Source organism: Tamandua tetradactyla, chromosome 22 (assembly GCF_023851605.1).
Source record: "Tamandua tetradactyla isolate mTamTet1 chromosome 22, mTamTet1.pri, whole genome shotgun sequence".
Classification (NCBI taxonomy): Eukaryota; Metazoa; Chordata; class Mammalia; order Pilosa; family Myrmecophagidae; genus Tamandua; species Tamandua tetradactyla.
This window is the reverse complement of record NC_135348.1, coordinates 13534370-13548455: the sequence shown is the minus strand read 5'-3', so window position 1 is coordinate 13548455 and position 14086 is coordinate 13534370. Positions and strand designations below refer to the sequence as shown.

At 39.9% G+C, this 14086-nt stretch overlaps 1 protein-coding gene across 3 annotated transcripts in view; it reads left to right on the top strand.

Annotated features, from left to right (window-relative positions):
• Positions 1 to 14086, top strand: part of TMEM131L (transmembrane 131 like) — a 168259-nt gene that overhangs the window by 53219 nt on the left and 100954 nt on the right. The window lies entirely within an intron of this gene.

The following is a 14086-nucleotide window of genomic DNA, read 5'->3' as shown; positions in this document are numbered from 1 at the left end:
CTGAGGTGAACCCAGTATCAGGTGTGGACCTCACCTCAACCTGCCAATATTTTTGTGTTCCTGGTATTTAGAGACTAAGACTGTAGGTTTTGACCAGTTGAAGCCATTGCCGTCATTAGTCAAGGTGGGAGATAATGGCGCATGGGTCAGAGTCGTAGCCATGGAGGTGGTGAGCTGCATAGGTTTGGAAGGCAGAGCCCACAGGATTTCTGATGGTTTGGATGTCGGGTGTAAGGCGTAGACTAGTTAAGGATGACAAGGTTATTGACTTGAGCAACTAGAGGTATCATCAGCTGAGCTGGGTGGATGGCTGTGGGTGGAGTGGGCTTGAAGGGTAAGATCAGGAGTTTAGTTTTGGACTTGTTGCTTTTGGAAGGTCTTTTAGACATCCCAGTGGGTATATCAGGTGGGCTGCTGGAATGCTAAAGTTAGAGAAAGGGCTGGGGCTGGAGATTTTAATTTGGAATGATATATAAAGTCTTGAGACTGGGTGAGAGAGATCAGCAAGAGAGAGTAGACTGGGAAGGAAAGAAGGTGGGGGCCTGGAGTCTGGGTGGGGAGGAGAGAAAGCAAAGCAGAATAACAACAAAACCATTTTGGAATTGAAAGTTCCCATAGCTTTTAAAGAATTTATAAATGTGGCAGGATGTTTTTTTGATAGATAAAAGTATAACTGAGAAATCAGGATTTAAGGGATGAATTTGATTACTGAATCATTATATAAATACTCCTTCTTGCTTTCTGGCATATTGGAGTAGACAAGGAAATACCTGAAATCTCTGAATTGTAATCTGGCTGTTTTGATCTCTGATAATGGTTGTACAGCCCTTATCTTCTGCCCCTGTGATTGTAAAAACCTTGTGACTAACCTTCCTCTGTACCTAGTTATCCAGTTTTTCAACTTCAGAATCTTGTAATCACTAAAGACAGCCCCTAATGTGTGCTAATGAAGAGTCTTGGGTCCGGCGAGCTAACCCACCCCAAGTCCCCAGTTATCTTGATGACTGAGTCCGGATCTAACCCAAGTGGACCCACCTGACATGCACAGTAGCTTAGGCTTAAGTCACCTATAAGTCACCTAGACCTCATTCTGCCATTTTCTTTCATACGTTCTGTGACTAAGCATGTCATCAGTCTGCGCATGCTCAGTAGTTAGCTCACCTCTAATGACATCATCTGGGGCCGCTGGACTCATTATCCTAAACCCTGCCCACCTCTTTGTTAATAAAACTATCCGAATTACTACAGTTCGGGGAGACAGATTTTGGGCTGTTAGGCCATCTGCCCTCCTATGACGAGCCTGGTAATAAACTCTTTCTTTGAAACCCTGGTGTCTCAGGAATTGGTTATTAAGCACATCGGGCAGAAGAATCCATGGCCTTCATCCAGTAACAAAAGGAAATAATCACAACCTGTATTGAAGAAGACTAACTTCCTGTTACTCTTGAGTCTTCCAAAAGCATAATACTCTTAGAACTTTTAATATTATCAAAGATATTGAACCACTCAATTTTGGAAAATAAAGGTATTTTCCCTGATGTTCCACCCATGCTAACAGTAATGATGTTAACATTTTGGTAATTACCTTCTCATTTTCCTCTGCGTACTTTTTTTTTTAACATATTTTTTATTCAAGAAAACAAATAATACACTTAGAACCTCCAAAAATGGGTATCTTAATTAGCTTAACCATAAGCATATTTAAATAAATTATCCATATAATCATTGTAAAGCCTGTGTTTACACAGTAAGTTTCATAAACCAATTTAAAATTAAGGCAACAAGGAAAAAAATTACGTATTGGGATAGCAAAGTTCTTAAATTCCAAGTATTAAAAACTAACTTAGGTACCATTTGATCAACTGTCAAAACTGTGACTATTTTCAAAATATCAAGTAGAAAGTTCTTAAAAATATCTATATTGCTATAGTAATGACCTATGTTACTTAATGTTTTCCTTATTTCAGGAAAATATGAAGATACAAATATTTTTACAATTAACATATGGAAATCTTAACCATCTAAAATGACTGCCTTAATTAACTCATCCATAGGCATATTAAAAAAAATCTAAGTGGTCATTGTAATGCCTGTTTGTACAATATGTTTCATAAACCAGATTAAAATTAAAGCATCCGTGTACTTTTTAATTGTAGTCATGTTGCACAAGGCAGAATTGTTTTTGTTTATTTAGTTGCCATGGCAGCGACTTTTCATGTTGCTGTATAACCTTGAAAGCAATTTTTGTCTAAGAACTCTCCTTTTGGAATGGGTTTTTATCAATAGAAGGATTGGATTGATAAAACATTGCTGACATGAGCTGATCTTTGCTTACCCCTCCTTTCCTGACAGATTTTCCCTCATGTCAGCACAGGATTTCTTACTGTGCCTTTTCTAGGGATGAGAAGGCTGGAAGGAGAGGGAAAGACGTTGAGTAGAGCTGGGCTGAAAGAAGAGACTCAGGAGTAGACCTGGCCAGTGGGGAGCTAGCAGGCCTGCAGGCCAGGACAAAGGGCCCGTGGAGAGAGGCCCTTTCCTGGGCTTGAGAGACTATGGAGCCAGTCTTTCCTTAGTGACATCTTCTGCAGTGACACTTCATTGCCTCAAGGTTTGAAAGAAAAATTATAATTTATAATTATAATTTGAAAGGAAAACCCTTAACACTCTATTTGCATATGAGAACAATTCAGAACAATTCAGTTCCCTGGTTCAGATCTGAAAGGGAGGCTGCTGCCACGGTGCCTTCTGTTACTATGGAAGGCAGCCAGTGGTGGACAGCTCACTTGAATTCAGGTAGTTATTTGCCTTTCCCAATAAATAAAATTCTGAAACAGGTACTTTTAGCCTTGTCCTGTATATGAGGAGAAGAGCAGAAACTGCCTCTGTAGAGTCCTTGGAAATCGGAATATGAACCCTTATTATTTTGTTTTTCTGCTGAATTTAGGACTAAACGCACACCCCTTGGACCTCTTCTTCCCTTGCGCAATGTTCTGGGTTCCTCACAAAGCGCTTTACCTACAACGTTTCATTTAACCCTTAGATAGACTCATGGGTATTGCCTCCATTTTATACTAGTGTAAGGTGAGATTCTGGTCACGAGAATATTAGATGATCTCTTGTAGTCATCTTTCTAGTTAATTCTACCTTTGTGAATTGGTCCCTGATGGGGGGTGGGGGGACAGCGAGCCAGTGAACGAATAGGTGCCGGAGATGTAGCCTCGTTCTTTCTTTCACTGTTATACCCTTCATAGCCCATGAACTTTCTTCCAAGACTGACTAGGAAGCAGGATGCAGTTTACCTCCATTTTTCCTTTTCTGATTTGCAAGGACTCTGCAGTTTGACACGCTTGTTAGATAATGTTAAATGGAACAGGAATGCAGTCCTTTCCATTGTAAGGTTCCTGCTGCTTAACCCAAGAAGAAGGAGGTAATGTGTATCAATAACTGAGGAAGTTTCAAGCAGTCTTTGAGAAAGGACTAATTTTCATCCCTTCCCTTCATGGAAATGTGAATGGTGGTGCACTCTTCTTGGTGAGACCCCATTCAGGACTTCATTCCTGGAAGGCCAGGTGGGGATGTCAGTTGTGGGTGCCTTCTTTATTTCTGGTGTGGTCATATCTGTCTGGAATACCCTCCCACCTTTGGCTCCTTAAAGTATCTCATAGAAGCCTTGCATATCCCTGCATGTCTGATGAAGAGGTGGAATGATAGTTTCAGAACCAGAAGGTAGTATATATGTGCCAAGTCTAAAGGCACGAGTCTAAAGGCATTTCTGTTGCATCACTATGTGACCAAAGCCACCATACTGCCACCTCCTGAGTCTGTGGCTTTTCCCAGAGAAAGGCAGCAGGAACCATCTTTTCTTAGAGTTTTCCTTGTTTTATTGTTAAATTTGGACTACATTCGGGCTGCTTTCATCGCTTTAGCCATTTAACCTTCTCATTTATTGGGAAACTCTGGTTTTGAAAGACATGGAAGATCCTGTTGGAACCTGCAACCCCCAGGGCAAGTGAAGGCTCAGATGATGGGGTGGTTTTGCATAGTTTAATTCCTTTAGTAGTGGCCACTGGCAGCTTCTGGTGTACAAAAGAAGGTCAGTCTATATTCCAGTTAGAATTAAGTTGGGCTGTAACAGAGATAACAAAATAACAGTGGTTACTGGGGTGGCAGGAGACGGTGAGGGAGGGCGGGGATAGTAATTGTGAAATGAGTATGAGTTTTAGATGATGAAAAATAGTCCAGAAATAGATCATGGTAAAAGTTACACATTATAGTCAGTATACTTAATGTCAAAGAATTGTCTCCTTAAAGTGGTTAAGATGATTTGTATGTTATGTATATTTTACCACAATTAAAAGTAAATTATTAATTTTAAAAGTGACTTAAGCAAGATAGTTTTTTCTCTTTCATGAGAGTCAACAGCTTCTGGCTTCAGGAAACCGTGTACTCAGGGTGCAAGATGGTTTGTGTTCACTACTGCAAACTGGAGGAAGGGATGGAGAAGAGGCCAGGGGTTCTGGAAGCTGCCACAGGATGCTTCAGCTTTCATCCCATTTGCTGGAACTTAGTCCTGTGGTCATAGGGAACTGTAAGGGAGCCTGGAAAATGTGCCCAACATAAAATTCTTTTATATGGAAGAAACAGAGAAGTGACATGAGGGACAAATAGCAGTCCCTGCCAGAGAATCCTGGGAAAGAAACGGTGAACTGTTACCATTATTTCTCAAGGAAAAATCACTTTTGACATATGCATTTTAAGTTACACACTTTCCACTCCCCAAATCACCCACACTGGCTTGTGTTAAGAAATGCTTGTTTTTCTGAGCAAACTCCAGACAGGTTTCTGCATCAGTATTACTTGGGTTTCAACATGAGAAAATTCAGTTTAACTCGTTCTGACAGTGAGGATTTTATCACAGAAGAAGTGAGCTTGGCAGTAGTGAGTTACGCTCTATGGGCAAGTGTGTGGTGTATACTAGTGTGTTTAGTACATAGTTTGAAAACCCAATTAAAAAATTTGTGCTACATTACTTTAACAATAATGTTTAGAGTGTAGTTTTCAAAAAATTATTTTAAAGAGAGAAGACTTGAACTTTTTGAGTAGCGGCGTGTTGTGTTGAAAAACAGAAACAGGCTCCCATCCACAGTGAAACATTGATACGTGTTAATAATGTGTAAGGCTGTAATAATTGCTGCCCTCTCCCCATTAAGCTGCAACTTAATGGTTCTTTACTCTCTCTGGGCAAGAAGGCTTAACAGTCAAGTTAAGCTTAGATTTTTCCAGCAGTGTTGCTTATATTATTTGTAATTGTCTGAAGATTGTTTTGATGTATTTGCTGATATCAGAATTTAAAAAATAATCAGCTCATTGTATTTGAAATAAAATATTCTTCTGGGACATGAAGTTATGTAGGGTTATTCTTTCATCCTCTTAAGAACCCCTAAGAAATTGCCTTTATCCTTCCATTTTATTTGACTTAACCTTTTTGTAATCTTCATGTCTTAATTTGTGTTATTTACTTTGTCTACAGCTCTTTCCTCCCTCTTCATCTGATGACTGTATATTCAGTCTTCTAGGATTTACTCAAATGCCATCTCTTCCAAAAGACTCTTCATAACTTAATCTGTACCAGATGATCTTTCCCTCTTCTGAACCTTCAGTGTACAGACTGTTCATATTGTAAGCCCATGAAAGTTAAGAATGCCCTATCATCCTTGTATATTCTTAATAAGTTCCTTGACCACGGTAATACCTTAAATGCAGATGTAGTGAAGAAATTAATGTTGGTGGGATTTGGCGGTCCTACTTTTACAATATGAGTTTAGCTACCATGTTGCATAAAGGGCTATAGATTAGCTTTAAAAAATGCCTGGTTCACCTTCAAGGAACTGATATCTCAGCCAATATGAACACTTTGAAAACTCAAGGTTCGTTTTCCAAAAATAGCTACACCATTGCCTAAATTTGCAATATCCACCTGTGATCAAGGAGGAAAACGCTCTTCAATCCTTTGTTTCTTTGATTAACTTATTCACACTAGTTCATGTGAATTTCTGCTTTGGCTTCTTCTTTCCTGTGTGTAACATCTGGTCAACTTTATTACAGATGGGAGGCATCCAATACTGAATTAATTACTTTTTCATGTTAACTTGTGCTCTTAGAGCTGAAAGGTAATGCAAAGTGGATTTTGTATCTCACAGATTTTAAAATCATATTTCGTTTTTTAACATATAGTAAGTGACCTACCCAAAAGCCTGGGGAAGATGTCTAATTATTTTAACCACAGAGGAGAACTCATAAGTAGCAGTGGGGAGAAAGTTGGATTAGGATTTAGGAAACATGAGCTTAATTGCTGGCCTGTTCTTTTAAAGGTTTTTGCAAAGTCATTGAACTACTTGGCTAATGGGGTTCTTTATAGCATGAGGACTAAGGTATGATTAAATGTGTAAATGTAATAATCTATTTAAAAATCGTCTAAAATGCAAATATAAAACCTTTTGAACAGAAGGTCCTAGTAGTGAGAATGGGGAGGAAGGGGCAGATTTGAGAAGGGTGAGAGTGTAGAATTCCAGGAGAGCCCTCAGAGCCCATTGCATGTGGGCACAGGAGTCAGGTCATCAGCTAGGCTTCCAGCTGGGCGACTAGGTTGAGTCACTCGCCAAATGGTAAACGAAAACCAGTAGGGAGTTGTAAGCAAGATGTTGAATTCCATTTGAAGCTGTCTGTGGGCCATCCACGGGGCGGCGTCTGGCATAGATGGAAACCCGAGTCAGGAGCTTGGCAGAGTGGTCCAGGCCACAGATACACAGGTTTGGGAAATGAATCAGTCAAACCACAGAAACCATCTCTGACTGATTTAAACAGAAAAGGAATTTATTGAGAAGATGTTGGGCAGTTTACAGAAACTCTAGGAAGACCTAAGAACCAGGCTCAGAAAACAAGCAGTTGTGCCACGGAGGCAGACTTCTGAGGACACTTGCCCTGCCTCTTACCCTGCAGTACTGTAGCTGTGGTTACCCTAAGGACGAATTCTCCATCTTTCTCCCTTCTAGGTGACATTGGTTCCTGATACCATGAGGCAGGTGAATGGGGCCAAGTCTTGGTCACTTGCCAGCACCCTGGCTGCAAGGAAGTCTCGTTAAACTAGTTTGGCCTTTTCAGAGTCCAGAAGAGGTGACAGAATGGGACATCTACAAACGTAGTAAGAAAGTTTAGATGCTGAACAGTCAAGAAATGACAAATGTCTATGTAGGAAGCATCAACCTAGGGAGTACAGTTGGCCATTAAGAGTGAAATAGAAGGTTGAGGACAAGCCTCAGAAACAGTAACATGGAAGAGATGGGCAGAAAAAGAGAAGCTACAGAAGGAACAGACATAGAGGTAGGAGGAAAACTACCTAGAAACCAAGGTGGACATTTCAAGAGAGGATAGCTAGTGGGGAGATTGAGTAAGATAAGTAGTGAAGCATTTGTTTGATTTCGCAGCTTATAGTCATAGAAGACCTCAGCCAGAGCAGTTTTTGTAGAATGATAGCACTGGAAGCCAGAGGAAAGTGGGATGGGAAGCAAGGTAGCATAGCAGTTCAGAATGTGCTTTTAGCTTCTTGTTCAACCACTTGACAGCTGAGTGGACATTTGGCAAGTTGTTTAAACTGTCAAAGCTTCTCTTTTCTCTGTGTGTTAAAATGGGGATAATAGCATTCATGCAGTTCTGCGGATTAAATATGAAAATAAAGTGCACAGAATATGAAACACTGTAAGTACTCAGTAAATTCATTTGTTGTCATTGCTAACTTTTACCAACAGCTTGGCTGTGAAAGGATTGAGGCAACTAGAGAGGCCATCAGGTCTTTTCAAGCAAGAGGTTCATGAGTCTCTTCACATGTCTACATAGAGCAGAAAGATGGAGCAGGGCAGGATGAGACCCCTGAAGAATCAGCCCACGTTCCCAGGGAAGAGAAGAAACACCATTTCTGTTGGAGACATGAATGCAGAGAAAGTCATCAGCAACCTGAAGGGCAGATTACTGGGAAGGACATTTGTTGTAGCCTTAGAACACGCAGGCATCGACACATTGGGTTGGTTTAACTACAGATAGGGCATTGCCATTGAGAGCGCCGCCCATAGACCACTATTGGTATTGCTCCTAGAATTTTCTCCTTTGATCGCCTTCTCAGTTTGTTGAACTAATGCTTTGACCTTAAAACCTGAAGCTTTCCACAGTGGAAGAAACTGTAGAGAAATCATGTTCTCCCAAAGGACTTTTTTTTTTCTTCTCATCTCTGGGACTTCAATGGGGGAAAATACTGGTTTCTGCCTCCATTAAGTGGTTCTGTACAAGTAGTTAATTTACCAGAAAGAATGACAATTCTAACTTAAGTAGAAATGCCTGTGTATATCACATTTCTCTATTAATTAAGTTCCTGGGAGTGGTTTTTAAAATTAAATATAAAAATAGAAACCAACTCGTATTACTAAGATTATGATTTGGAATTCAGTAAAATTACATAGGTAATTTTATAAATCATGTAGTTCAAGCCATTTGTTTTTCAGATGAAGGCCTTAAAGCTCAGGCCCTTGCCACTGCCCCTGGAAAATTTCTGGCACCACCACTGCTGAAGCTGTGGATGGGAGCCTGAAGGGGGGGCCATGCCATGGAGCGGCCAGGTGAACTGCTGGGCAAGCATCAGTAAGAGTTGCCCCCAGGCTGGGTCTTTTTATATTTGTGTAGGGATTGAACTGAATTGTCATTGCCTAATGGAAAAGTACTAAATTCTGCAAAGTACTAAAAACTACTAAATTCTTCCCTGGGGATAGCAGCTGAGTCCTAGAAATATCCATTTCCTGCTCGGGAAGATAGTGATTGCCCGAGTATCTGTTGGATGCACTTTTTAGGAGAATGAATAGAAAGGGGATTAATACACAAATCCTTCCCCTCCGTGGAGTCTACAGGTCTCTTACAGCATTTCTATTTCCAGGATTTAAATAGGCACTTGCATTCTTGTGACCATAGTGATTGCAGCTCAGCACGTGTGTCTTGTTAACATAACGTCTTTCCTTTAATACTTCAGAGTGTAGATAGTGTTATTGAGGTGTGGTCTCCTTTGTCACCTTTCTGAGGCAGAGGGGGTTTGTGAAATGGGTAGGATTACTTTCCCTCCTGTTCATGTAACCTTTTTGCATTGGTCCACTGGCTAAAGCTGTTGTAGCCTTCAGGATTGTCCTTTTTTGAAATATAATTTTGCTCTTATACGCATATAAAAGATGTGTAGCTGTTGGGGTGTCAGTAGACAGATTCCAGAACATTTAGGAATATGGAAAACCAGGCAATTCCACCCTCCCTGTAGGTAGTTGTTGTGTCTCAAATCCCTGTTACAAGGTGTAGTTATTTTTCACTTGTTCAGAAAGGCTTCAGGTCTCTGCAGACCTTTTTCTGAAACATTGCAGTCTTCTCCAGAAATTGGTTCAATGTTTCGGAGTAAGGTCCAGCCAGAACCATAGTATATAAGATCTGTCATGGTGAGCATCTGGTGGCTCCCTTCATTCCAGTGCTCTTATAGTCCAGTAGAGCCTTGCCTTAGCTGCAGTGCTGACTTGGGGCCGCCCTGTTTTTCTGCTTTCTCTTTGTTTTCTCATTGCTTCCTCTCACCTTCCTTGCTTTATGCTCCTCTCTAGCTTAGAGCCAGAAGGCTAACTTTTTAGTGGGCTTTCCTCTGCTCAGGCTGTGTTCTCCAAATGTGACCTGCACTTTTGTAAACGTTGCACCTTTTCTTATGCTTTTAGCTCTGCGGAAAGTAGCCTCCATTCAGTTTCCATGCATGCTAGCCATTCTTTTAGTCTTGTCTTAAATATCCTCTTCTCTTTGAAGCTTTTCCTGACCTTCTCAGGTGGGTTTGCCCCCTTCTTTCTTTGAACTGCCTTGATCTTTGAGTTTTGCCTGTTGATGTATGAACCTCATTCCATTCCCTGTAATGTAACCTTGAGGGGGTTCCTTGAGCTGGCCACTTGTCCCAGTGTACCCGAGCCTCATTAATTTACCAAGAGCTATGAGATTGGATCATGAGTCACTGGTCCATGTTGTTTTATCTGGAGAGGTGGAACATTGGGTTTGAAATTTACGTATTTTGGTTGGATGAATTTGCCAGTAGCCGAATAACTGGTTATGGTTTGTTCATTTCCATATCTTAAGTTACTGAACTGATTTTTTAAAGGATGTGTCCAGCATCAACAGATAGATTTAATTTTCCTAAGAAGGAGGAGTCTGGGCATCCATTTGTTTTTCAGAGCATCTCAGAGTTGAGCATCCAGCTCAACTCCCTCATTTTGCAGAAGAGAGAACTGAAGCCCTGTGTCACATGGGAAGCTGATCTCATAGCTGGGACCTGAACCAAGATCTTCCCTTTTCCAGTGAAATTTCTTTTCCCTTATACCAGTGTTGTTTCTTGGTTTTATATAGAGAGGGAAAGAATATGACCAAAGTTTTTTTTTTTTTTCAAAGAGGAAATTAATGAGGTCAGGTGATCTTATGCAAAGATAAATGAAGATAACGTAGAATTTCTTATCCATATGTCTTGCTGCTCCTTGCAGAAACTAGGCAGCTTCAGAGTAAGGACTAAGAACAGGGTCCATTTCAACAAGAGCTCCCTTTACCACAGATTACTTTAATTTCTTAAATCCTTATGCTGATTTCCTGTTACAGGAGAAAAATGGCCTCTCTTATTTTTCTCTTTTAATAAAGATGGAATTTTACTGCAAATAAGGAAAGGGAGAAAATTAGAATTATGTAGCATGCATTTATCATTTGTTTTTATGAGATACATGTGTTTATTTGATCCCAGATGTGGGGACTTCTAAGAGTTAAAGAGGTGAGGTGGGATTTGACATATCTGTGTGTGAAAAGGTAAATGCTGACTTTTTGAGAGCTTAGGTGGGGGATGGGGGAAGTTGAAGTTGTTAATTCAGAAATGAAAACTTTGGTGTCTTCAAACAATATAATGTCTCGACTAGCACTGATATTTGAGGATAATTGTTGATGTTTGTAGTTGACTAAGTTTTGGTGGTTTGCTGCCTCTACCCGCCCCCCCCCCCCCCCACTGCCCCGCATACTTGAGGAAATGCATTTGGGTGCTCTCCAGGTTAATACCTGTGTCTAAAATTATTTTATCTATGAGATCTAACTTTTACATTTATATAGTGATATTAAAAACCTCCTTGTAACTTGATATATTTTCCAAATTGTAAAGTCAAGGGGGCTGAAACTAGCTAGTGAGAAAAATGAATTTTGTTTTTATGACTTCGAGGCTAAAATATTGACATGGTTTCATTTCTCCATTGTGGGGTCAAAAAAGTTTTCTTTGAAATTCTGGCCATTTGTCCTTTTTTACTTTAGGTTGGATCTTAAATGTCTGTTTTTTGTTGGATGTATAACATTTCCTCATGGAGGATTTAAAAAATCTCTGTTATGATATGAGATGGTCTGGGTTTATATTTCATTCATCCTGTTCAGGTATAACTACTACCCTCGTTGGGACTTTTTTTTTTAGTGTTGAATTCCTTTTTTTTTTTATTAATTTTTAAATTTTTAAAAAAATACCAAAAAACACTTAACAAACGCAAACCTTCTTAACTTTTGATCATTCCATTCTACATACATAATCAGTAATTCACAATATCATCACATAGTTGCATATTCATCATCATGATCATTTTTTGGAACGTTTGCATCTATTCAGAAAAAGAAATGAAAAGAAAACAGAAAAAAAATCATACATACCATACTCCTTACCCCTCCTTTTCATTGATCAGTAGCATTTCAAACTAAATTTATTTTAACATTTGTTCCCCCTATTATTTATTTTTATTCCATATGTTTTACTTGTCTGTTGATAAGGTAGATAAAAGGCGCATCAGACACAAGGTTTTCACAATCACACAGTCACATTGTGAAAGCTGTATTATTATACAGTCATCTTTAAGAAACGTGCTCTACATTTTCAGGCAGTTCCCTCCAGCCTCTTCATTACATCTTGACTAACAAGGTGATATTTATTTAATGTGTAAGAATAACCTCCAGGATAACCTCTCGACTCTGTAATCTCTCAGCCAGTGACACTGTCTCATTTCCCTCTTCCCGCTTTTGGTTGAGAAGGTTTTCTCAATCCCTTGATGCTGAGTCTCAGCTCTTTCTAGGGTTTTTCTCAATCCCTTGATGCTGAGTCTCAGCTCATTCTAGGATTTCTGTCCCATGTTGCCAGGAAGGTCCACACTCCTGGTAGTAATGTCCCACGTAGACAGGGGGAGGGTAGTGAGTTTGCTTTTTGTGTTGACTAGAGAGAGAGTCCACATCTGAGCAACAAAAAAGGCTCTCTTGGGGGTGACTCTTAGGCCTAATTTTAAGAAGGCTTGACCTAACCTTTGTGGGGTTAAGTTTCATATGAACAAACCCCAAGATTGGGGGCTCATCCTGTAGCTTTGGTTGTCCTCACTGCTTGTGAGAATGTCAAGAATTCAACTTGGGGAAGTTGAATTTTCCCCCTTTATCACCATTCCCTGAAGGGGACTTTCTGGGATTTACTGGGGCATCACTCTGGACAAACCAACAAAATCTCGTGTCCTACTCAGGGTTCCATGTACTTATGGTGTTCAATTAAGCTGTCTACATAAGTTATATTAGGAAATGCACTGGTCAAAACATAAATTTTGTACCAAATAAACATTTTTTGCATTAGTTTCACACATAAGTTAAAATTTTAAAATATTAATTACCATCTATTTTCAGCACCCTGCAGTAATGACATTCCTTTGTTCTTCCTCATGCAAAAACATTTTTTAAATTTGTACATTTAGTCACTATCATTATACACTCCAGGCATTCCTAGATTATACTGGTTGGGACTTTTAAATCCAGAGGTTAACTCTGACTCTCATCTCAATCAGCTTCTCCATCTGTACTCATGGCTTTTCTTGTTAAATGAGTATCATCCTTAGTAATAACAAAATCTGATATTTATTGCACTTAACTATGTACCAGGCATGAAGCATAGGCATTATCTCATTTTATCTCCAGAACAGCTACAAGGGAGATATTGTTGTCACCTCATTTTCCAGATAATAAGGCAGGAACTTAAGAGAAATTAAGTGACTTGCTCTCACAGGACTAGAAAGTGATAGCATTGAGCTTGGAATCCAGGGTTGTCTGAGCTCTGGAGACCAGGCTCTCATAAGGCTACTCTGCATCAGTTCCTTGGATAGGTCATGCAGTGCCTGCCTGAACTTGATACAGGCTTCATGTTTCCAACTTTGACAGATCTGAATTGGAATTTTGGCTCTGCCACGTACCTGTGTGATCTTTGGTGAATTACTTAAACCAAGTCTGATGGTAAACTTACTTTTTGTTACACAAGGCAGTGAAAAGACTGTCGGTAATTATTTTATGCATTACACAGTAGCCTAACTTTTCTAAAGATACTGTTTGATATGCAAAGTTGCCTGTTTTCTTTTGCTTTGGAATGCTGAGTCTGGCCAGTTTCGTCTGGAGTGGAGTACACAGGGTGAGTATGCTGGCTCTTGACACCTGCTTACATCTGTTGCTTCCAGCGGCTCTTCAGACCGTTTCTGGAGGCATCCGGGTATTAGTGGTCTTCTTTGCAAAGGAATTTTAGCCCTGATCTTTTAGGATTTGACAGAGTCCGATAAATAGCATAGCAGTCCTTCTCCCTGCTCACCCTCAAACCAAGTGGAGAGGTTGACAGGAGTTAGCACATGGGGCCACAGGTGTCACCTTTATTGGAAATAAAGCTGTTGTTGGAGAAAGAAAGGAGGTAATATATAAAAGATCAGGAAAAAGCGTTTTTAAGAGAGAAGACAGAGAAAGGGAAACTTGCTTGGATAGAGGCAGAAAGATAGAGGGTGGAAGACTACAGCTAGAGTTTTTCCTTTGAGATGAGGACTTTTGGGAAGGCCTCCTCTGATGTCAGCATTGTTTTCACTTTTTTGAAATAAAAATGGGACCTTGGAGAGTGACTTGTTGAAAATTACAAAGCTTCTTTTCTTGCCAGCAGGTTTAAAATTCAAATGTCCACTCCCAG